Raw genomic sequence first — 8,035 nt, forward strand, 5'->3', positions numbered from 1 at the left:
ACAATACTACATTTCCTTAATTACCAGAACTTTATAAGACTTGATATCTTATAGGATATACCCCTCCACTCCACCTATTTTCTTCTTCAGGTGTATCATGGTTATTCTTAACCCAAGTTCTTCAAAAATCCTCCTAAGATTTTGATAGGAATGGCTTTGAATCTTTTTTTTTTTTAAGATTTTTTATTTATTTATTTGAGAGAGAGAGCACATGAGAGGGGGGAGGGTCAGAGGGAGAAGCAGACTCCCTGCTGAGCAGGGAGCCCGATGCGGGACTCGATCCAGGGACTCTGGGATCATGATCTGAGCCGAAGGCAGTCGCTTAACCAACTGAGCCACCCAGGTGCCTGGAATGGCTTTGAATCTTAAAACCAGTTTGGGAATAATTGACACATTTATGACATTGAATCTTTCCATCCACAATCATGGTGTCTCTCTCCCTTTATTTTTATAGTCTCTAATGTCTCTCAAGAAAAATTTGTAGTTTTCCCCAATTACCTTATATCTTTATTGTTTTTACATGTATGCTTTCATTTCCCCCTCTTCATCTTTACACCTTTTAATTTTTCTTATCTTACTGCTTTGGTTAGGACCTCTAGTTACAATCCTGACTAAAAGTACTAATGGTGGTTTTCTTATTCTTTTTTTTTTTAAGATTTTATTTATTTATTTGACAGAAAGAGACACAGGGAGAGAGGGAACACAAGTGAGGGAGTGGGAGAAGGAGAAGCAAGCTTCCTGCGGAGCAGGGAGCCCAACACGGGGCTCGATCCCAGGACTCCCGGGATCATGACCTGAGTCAAAGGCAGACAGACGCCTAACGACTGAGCCACCAGGTGCCCCTTCTTATTCGTTTTTTTTTATAGTAAAGTTTATTGCTTAACAAATTTAAAATAGACTGAGAGAAAAATTTGCCCTACCTCTTGAGCCTGGATCCCTTGTCTCTCTTGCCCACAACCACCTCTCTGAGTCCTTGAGGTCTGGCTTATGGTGGCTGCTCAATCATTATTTATTGAATGGATGTGCTTCCTCCAGCCATGAATGAGTGGCACCTCACTGTCCTGTATCAGTGTCTGGTCTTACAAACTTTTTATATTGTAAATTCTTCTATTATTTTTATATTATAAACTTTGTTAAAGGATTAAAGTGTTATTTCATTTTGGTCTTAATTTATATCTCTTTGAGTTTGACCTATTTTATCTTATTTTTTTTTAATTTAAATATTTTATTTATTTATTTATTTATTTATTTGAGAGAGAGAGCACAACCTAGAGGGGGAGAGGCAGAGGGAGAGGAGGAAGCAGACTCCCCGCTGAGCAGGGAGCGCAATGTGGGGCTTGATCCCAGGACTCTGGAATCATGACCTGAGCCAAAGGCCGACACTTCACTGACTGAGCCACCCAGGCACCCCTGAGTTTGACCAATTTTATATGTTTATTAGCAAGTAAAGAAAAAGTATGCATTCCTCTGCCCAAACCCCTCCAGTGGCTTCCTGTATCACTTGAAATAAAATCCAAACTTCTTTCCAGAGCCTCCATAGCCTTCCACGATCAGATGCTTGGTTACTACCTCTGTGACCCCAGTGTCCCACCCACCACTCTCCTCTTCGCCAGTTTGCTCCAGTCACAGTAGTCTCATTGCTGGTCCCTCTGCCTGGATTGTTTTTCCCCCAGATCTGTACATTTCTTGCTCCCTTCTTTCAGGGAGCTACCCACTGTCACCTTATCAACAAGGTTGCCCCTGACTTTCTTATCTAAAATAGCACCTCCCACCCCCTACCTCTTTACCTAGCCTTGTTTTCCTTCCTATCATCTACTTGTCTGCATAACACCTGGTATTATATGACATTCACTTATTGGTTTGCTTAATGTCACTCTCACCCCCTGGAATGCCAGCTACGTCCCAAGACCAGAACAGTGTCTGACAAGTAATGTGTCCCCATAAATATTTGTGGGATCAATGAGTTTGCTTTTCACCTCCCATGAAAGGTCCATCCATGCCCCTTCCCAGCTTCCTTTCCCTTTTATTTTAGTCATTGATGTGGAAACATGTTTCTGACAAAGTATTTTTCCCAGTTCCTCCTGATATTTTTAATTGTTTTGTCTTTTTAATGAAAAGGAGGTTCCGTTTTTATATGTAGACAGCTTTGCTATTCTTTCCTTGTGTCCTCCCCACTCAGCAGATAGTTATTTAGCTAATCCTCTTTTCTAGGTTTTGAAGGTTTCCTTTTATACATTGAATTCTGTAATCCATCTGTAATTGATCCATGGTAAGGTGGGAGGTGAAGATCTTCTCTTTTTTCCCAATTAGCCAGTTTTAGCAAATACCATATATGTAATAATTCTTCATTTTCCACAGATTTGTGGAACTTTCTTTATCATAGATTCAATCTTCATATATTCTAGAGTCTATTTCTGAGTATCTAGTCTGTCAATTATATAATGTAATCTCATGAACCCTAACCCTACAGCCCATCTGTTTGGATATATATTCTGAATCTACCAGTTGCTAGCTGTGTGAACTTGGGACCATTACTTAACCTCTCTGTGCCATGGTTTTGCCATCTGCAAAATGTGGGTGACAATAATACAAAATTGCCACTTTGTAAGTTCAAAATGCTAGCAAATACCAACCATTTCATATGGTTAAACATAATACCTACCTCATCAGGTTGTTGTGAGGATTCAAGTAATTAATGAATGTCAAGTGCTCAGAGGAGGGCCCATCACCCATGGATATCAGTTGTTTGCTCTTATTAGAGCAAGTGCCCCTCCTCATTATGCTTGCCTTTAAAAATTCCCCAGTCTTGGGGCACATGGGTGGCTCAGCGGTTAAGCATCTGCTTTCAGCTCAGGTCATGATCCCAGGGGCCTGGGGATTGAGCCCTGAGTCAGGCTCCCTGCTTAGCAGAGAGTCTGCTTCTCCCTTTCTCTCTCCCTCTGCCTCTGTCCCTGCTTATGCTCGTGCACTCTCTCTCTCTCTCAAATAAATAAATAAATCTTTTAAAAAAATAAAATAAAAAAAATAAAATAAAAATCCCCCAGCCACAGTCATCTTTTTGTTTTTTCCAGATGTACATTAGAATCATTTGCTCACTTTCACGTAAGTCTTCTGCGACTCTGGTTGGGACTGCATGGAGGTAATCAGTTCATTTGGGGAGCCCTGGCGGCCTTAAGATTCCTGTGCTCTCCCCAGCCATGGGCTGGTCTCTCTCCAGCTGACTCCAGTCTCCTCCCATGTTTCTGCACAGAGCTGAGGGAGGAATAGGGTGAAGCACTGGGAACTCTCCCACCTGGAGAGGGAGTCCGGGGTGGGGCGTGGATCTGACCTAAGGGCTGGGGGGGGCACAGGGGGTCATCTTACTAAATCATTATTTCACGACCAAGGCAACCCTGTCAAGGAGAAATCACGTCAATGAGAAAATTTCCTGAAAGCATCACCGAATTCCTCCCGCTGAGGCTGGTGGAGGCGCAGGGATGTCGGCCGGCTACGGGCCTCATGTGCTGAATTGCTCGGAATCTGTGGGCTCTGACCTCACCAAGGACTTCGCTAAATGTCTCCAAATGAGGCTGTAAACCCCTCCATTTACTTGGTTGCCAGGTGGCGGGAGCAGGGTAATGCGGGGTGGAAGGACCATTATCATTAGTAGTAGTAGTGCTGTTATTAGGAGCAGGTGGGGAGCGGGGCCAGCACAGCCCCCAAGAGCTCAGGGCTGCCCGGGACAGACCACCACGGAGGCCCTCATGTCCCCAAGACACACTGATGGCATGGCTGTCCTAAGTCCCAGGAAGTGGGATGCTGAACCAAGTAAGTGTGTCTCAACCTTTGGGAGCAGGAGTGTCTCTGAAGAGAGAAAGACCGCCCCTGAGGTTGGGTTCGTTGTCAGCTCAAAGCCCAGGTGCCCTGAGAGCTGTGTTTCCACAGGAGCTAGCCCAGCTGCTCAGCTCAAATGGGAGACGTTACTCCTATGGCTTCTGAGGCAGGATGCGGCTTATCCAGAGCAGGAACACTGGAGCCAAGGGGGCGTCTGGGGGCCTCTGCGTGGAAGAATTGGGTGACCCCTGAGAGCAGCGAGCTCTCGGCAGTGAGTCTGGGAGAGGCTTGGACACGAGCCCTGCTCTGTGGATTCCACAGGAGGCCTGGAGCTGCCCTGCACAGACTCATTGCCCGGGCAGCTGGGAGAGGTGCTGGTGAATACCTGCTCATCCCGCAGCCACTGCCCAGGCTCCCCCAGCCTGTGTACCCTTTTTGTCCATGCTGGCTGGGGATGAGGGCCTTGCCTTCAGCCTCAGGGCACACTGGTCTCCCCACAGTCAAAGTTGCTTCTCACCCTTGTCTCCAAGGGCCCAAGGGTGTGTACAGCACCCCGACAGTCTTGTCGGGCCCCCCCATGCCTAGCACAGTGCCAACAGAAGTATTCTCAACCGGGGACAGTTCCCCTCTCCTTGAGGGCACTTTTGGCTGTCACATGATGGGTCACACCTCTGGCGTTCTTGGGACACTCCCACACCACCGCGAGCAAAGACTGTTGTGCCGCCAATGTCCGGGGGGAGGCGCTCTGCATACAGGTGACGCCAGGGTAGGCAGAGTGCAGCCTCCGGGGCACCCTCAGGAAGCCGGGAAACTACTAGGTCCCCTCATCTCATCCCCGGGCCGCCTCCACTCCTTCTGGAGGGACAGAGGAATTAGGGGGAAGAATGGAAATCTCCTGACTTTACAAATGTGACTTTGCAAAATGAGGCAGGAAGACAAATCTGTCTTCACTATTATTCATTAAGGAAAGTCCTTTATAAATCCCAAATTAACAATTTCTCATTTAAAGATGGGCGATTATCATTCTTTTCTGGCAATTTATAGCTTTCAAAATGCCGAAATATGAAAATTATTGGTGAGAAAATTCCAGCCATGGTCATGGGAAATAAGAATCCACTTCGAAACTATTGATAAACATTTAAAAAATGATCCACCCTCTAAAGTCTAAAAGCAAAAATCACATGCCTACATGTGAAAGGACTGCTTTAGTATATTTCAGATGACCCCATGAAGGTCGACACTCTGGAGGGCACAGAGCCCTAGCCAGGTTCCTGGAAAACGAGTCTAGCCAGATGGTACACAACCCGGAGATTCACTGACCAAGGATCGTGACACCACGGCGTTTGCATTCTGAGTTTTTCAATGCTCAGGCTCCTATCAGCTTTCTAAATAATCCCTCCAGACACCTCTGGAGGGAGATGGGTGTCTATGCAAAGGAGTAACTGCAAATATTAGAGATGATGAAGGCCTTTTTGAAATGAGACTTCACGTCATTAGTCATGATTTACACATCCACCGAGACCTCCCCTGCCGGTGTCCTGCTGAAGACTAAGAACAAGCCAGAGCAGGACTCCCGTGGACAGCCATGCCCCTCTCCCCCGGGGGCTCCTGACTCTGGGGGGGGCTAAGGTATCCCTGCACATGCTGAGATGGTCTCCGTGGGTTAACAGAAGAGGCAGCCTGTTGAGGTCCGAGACTTCATTGGCCAAGGATGGGAGCCCAGGCGGTCTGCGTTTGAGGCTGCGTACCTGGCCCTCCATGGGCTGCTACCGTGGCAGGACATTACCATTCACCTCATCTGAGTTACATCATTAACCTCCGCAGAAACCAAGACATCTTGAAGGTTCCACCCTTGTGCCAGGTCATCAGGTGAAGAGACAACGGTTCAGATGGGTGAACTGGTTTGATCCAGTCTAGCTAAGGGGAGTGTCTACAAGGATCTGCCCCCCCCTTCCTGTGCCCTTTGCACTGTTCTGTACTCCATCTCCCCCAAGATCTAGCCAATCCCAAGGAAAGATGCTGGACTCTGTAAAGAGAAGGGGAAAGATGAAACAGGACCAAAGTGCCCCCAGCACCCACCCCACCATCCCAGATCCACCAGCAAGAATGCTGTCTGGAAGCCCTTTCCTTCCACCGGCCTCCTCCATCTGCCACCTCTTCCCCAGCAGGCCCATGGCTCTGCCTCCGCCCCTGACTGGGGGGCTGACGGCCCTGTCCTCAGCGCCCAAGTCTTGTGCAGAGACAGAAATCAGGTTTTGCCGTGATCCCAGGACAGACCCCACTGCAAGCACCACCCAGCTGGAGGCGCCTTTCTAGTGGCCTAGCTACTACCTCTGCAGACAGGGGGCCTCACCCCTGCCTCCCCCAGCGGCTGTGAGATCTGAGTGGGCAGGGAAAGCGCTGAGTACAGGGTGGTGTCATTCCTGATTCTATTTGAACTCTAGGCCCCAGCTACCCTGGCTGGAGCCCTGGGAGAGGTGTCCTGGAAGCTAAGAGGCTGAACCACCCACCTTGGGTTCAGACAGGCTGGGCTGGACTGACCCTGCCTGCAGGGAGGCCAGTCCAAGGCCTGGTGGGGTCACCCCCGCCCCCCACCACCGCTGGTTTCCTTCCGCCCCCGCGTGGCCGGGCTCGGTTTTTGTCATTCAAAGCCAGGGCCGGCGCTCCCACCCTGGGGTCAAGCGGCCACTTCCAAACCCCCAAGGCGCTCAGCTCCCTGCGGGGTCGCCACACCAGGGGCTTGGGCAGAAGTCGGGCTGGGGGCAGGGAGAGAGGGAACGGGCAGGGGATCTGAGTCCGCCGGAGCCCGGGCCCTCCGGCGGGGTTGGGGAGGCGAGGGTGGGGGAGGGAGGCTTAATGGGATCAGGTTGGTGTAATCCCATTTCAGTCTTTGTCGTTCAGGCGGCTGCGGAGACAGAGCTGGGGGGCCGGGCCCTTTAAGACGACGTGCGGCCACACCAGAGACAGACCAGCACGACAAAGGCCCCGAGGGATCCAGTGGCGGGAAATCAGGAGAGGAAGGCGGGTGGAGGAGGGAGGGTGGGCGCCCAGCGTGACGTCCGCCTCCGAGGCTGGGCTCTGCCGCAGGCGTTAGCCTGGACACCAGGCCGCTCTCTCTAGCCTTGGGAGCGCCTTTGGGCAGGGCCCGCAAGTATTGGGCGCAGGGCCCAGGAGAGTTACCCCAGCAAGGTCGGTTAGGGTTGAGAACGAGAAGCGCACGCGGGATGGGCGGCCGCGCCCACGGAGGGCTTCCCCGCCTCCACTGAGCTCTGAGCTGCGGGGGCCCCAGTGCGACCAGATCTGCTCCTCTCTCCTTTAGGGACCATGGGGTGCACGATGGATGGTTCGGGAAGAACAGGCTCTCCTCGTGGTCTGACGACCCCTCCCTGAGCTGCCCAGGCCTTGGCTTTCCCCTCCTTAGCCCAGCGCCTCGCGCAGCTCCAGGGTGGACACGTGGAGTCGTTGGGATCTGTTCCAGGAAGAGCACGGTGGGAAGGAGTAGGCCAGGGTCCGCGCACTGGTGCAGCTGGGGGTGTTGGTGGTGGGCTGCGAGGTTGGGAAGGAGGGATAGCCCAGAGGCCACACTCGGGGATAGCTCAAAGGCCAGAGGGGGTGTGACGGAGCAGGATATGGACCTCAGAGGTGGTCATCCCAGAGACTAGAAGGCGGGGTGGTGCCTGCACCGTGGAGGTCAGGGGTGTGTGGGGAGATGGCAGAGGCCAAATGCAGTGAGGGGACACGGACTCCAGGGTAGGGGGCCAGAGACCAGACTCTGGGCCTCCGTGCAGCAGGAAAGAAATAGGGTGGAGCACAGAGGTGCAGGCCCCTCCAGTGGGCTTATGGCGGTGGAAGGTATGGTCCACGAGTCGGAGGAGCCCCGAGGCCAGACTCAAGCGCACAGTGGGCGCTCAACTTCGACGGGCGCCTCTGAACGGCGTTTCTGGTTCCTCCAGTGGGGTGGTTCTCTTGGCCACTGGGGATCCAGGAAAACGGAGAAACACAGCAAGGTGGGTAGAGACGTAGCAGGGAATTGCACAACTCCACGCGCTCACGCCCCCACCCATACGCACTCACACCTGCGCTCGCCACAGAGCCCACTCCGTGGGGAGGGAGCGCTCGCAGGGACCGTTGGGTCCGAGCTAGAAATCCGACCGGCCTCAGGGCAGCTAAAGCAGCACGCGCGCGGGGGGGGGGGGGGGGGGGGTGGGGGTGCCTGGATCCC

Source organism: Neomonachus schauinslandi, chromosome 3, assembly GCF_002201575.2.
Source record: "Neomonachus schauinslandi chromosome 3, ASM220157v2, whole genome shotgun sequence".
NCBI classification, from domain to species: domain Eukaryota; kingdom Metazoa; phylum Chordata; class Mammalia; order Carnivora; family Phocidae; genus Neomonachus; species Neomonachus schauinslandi.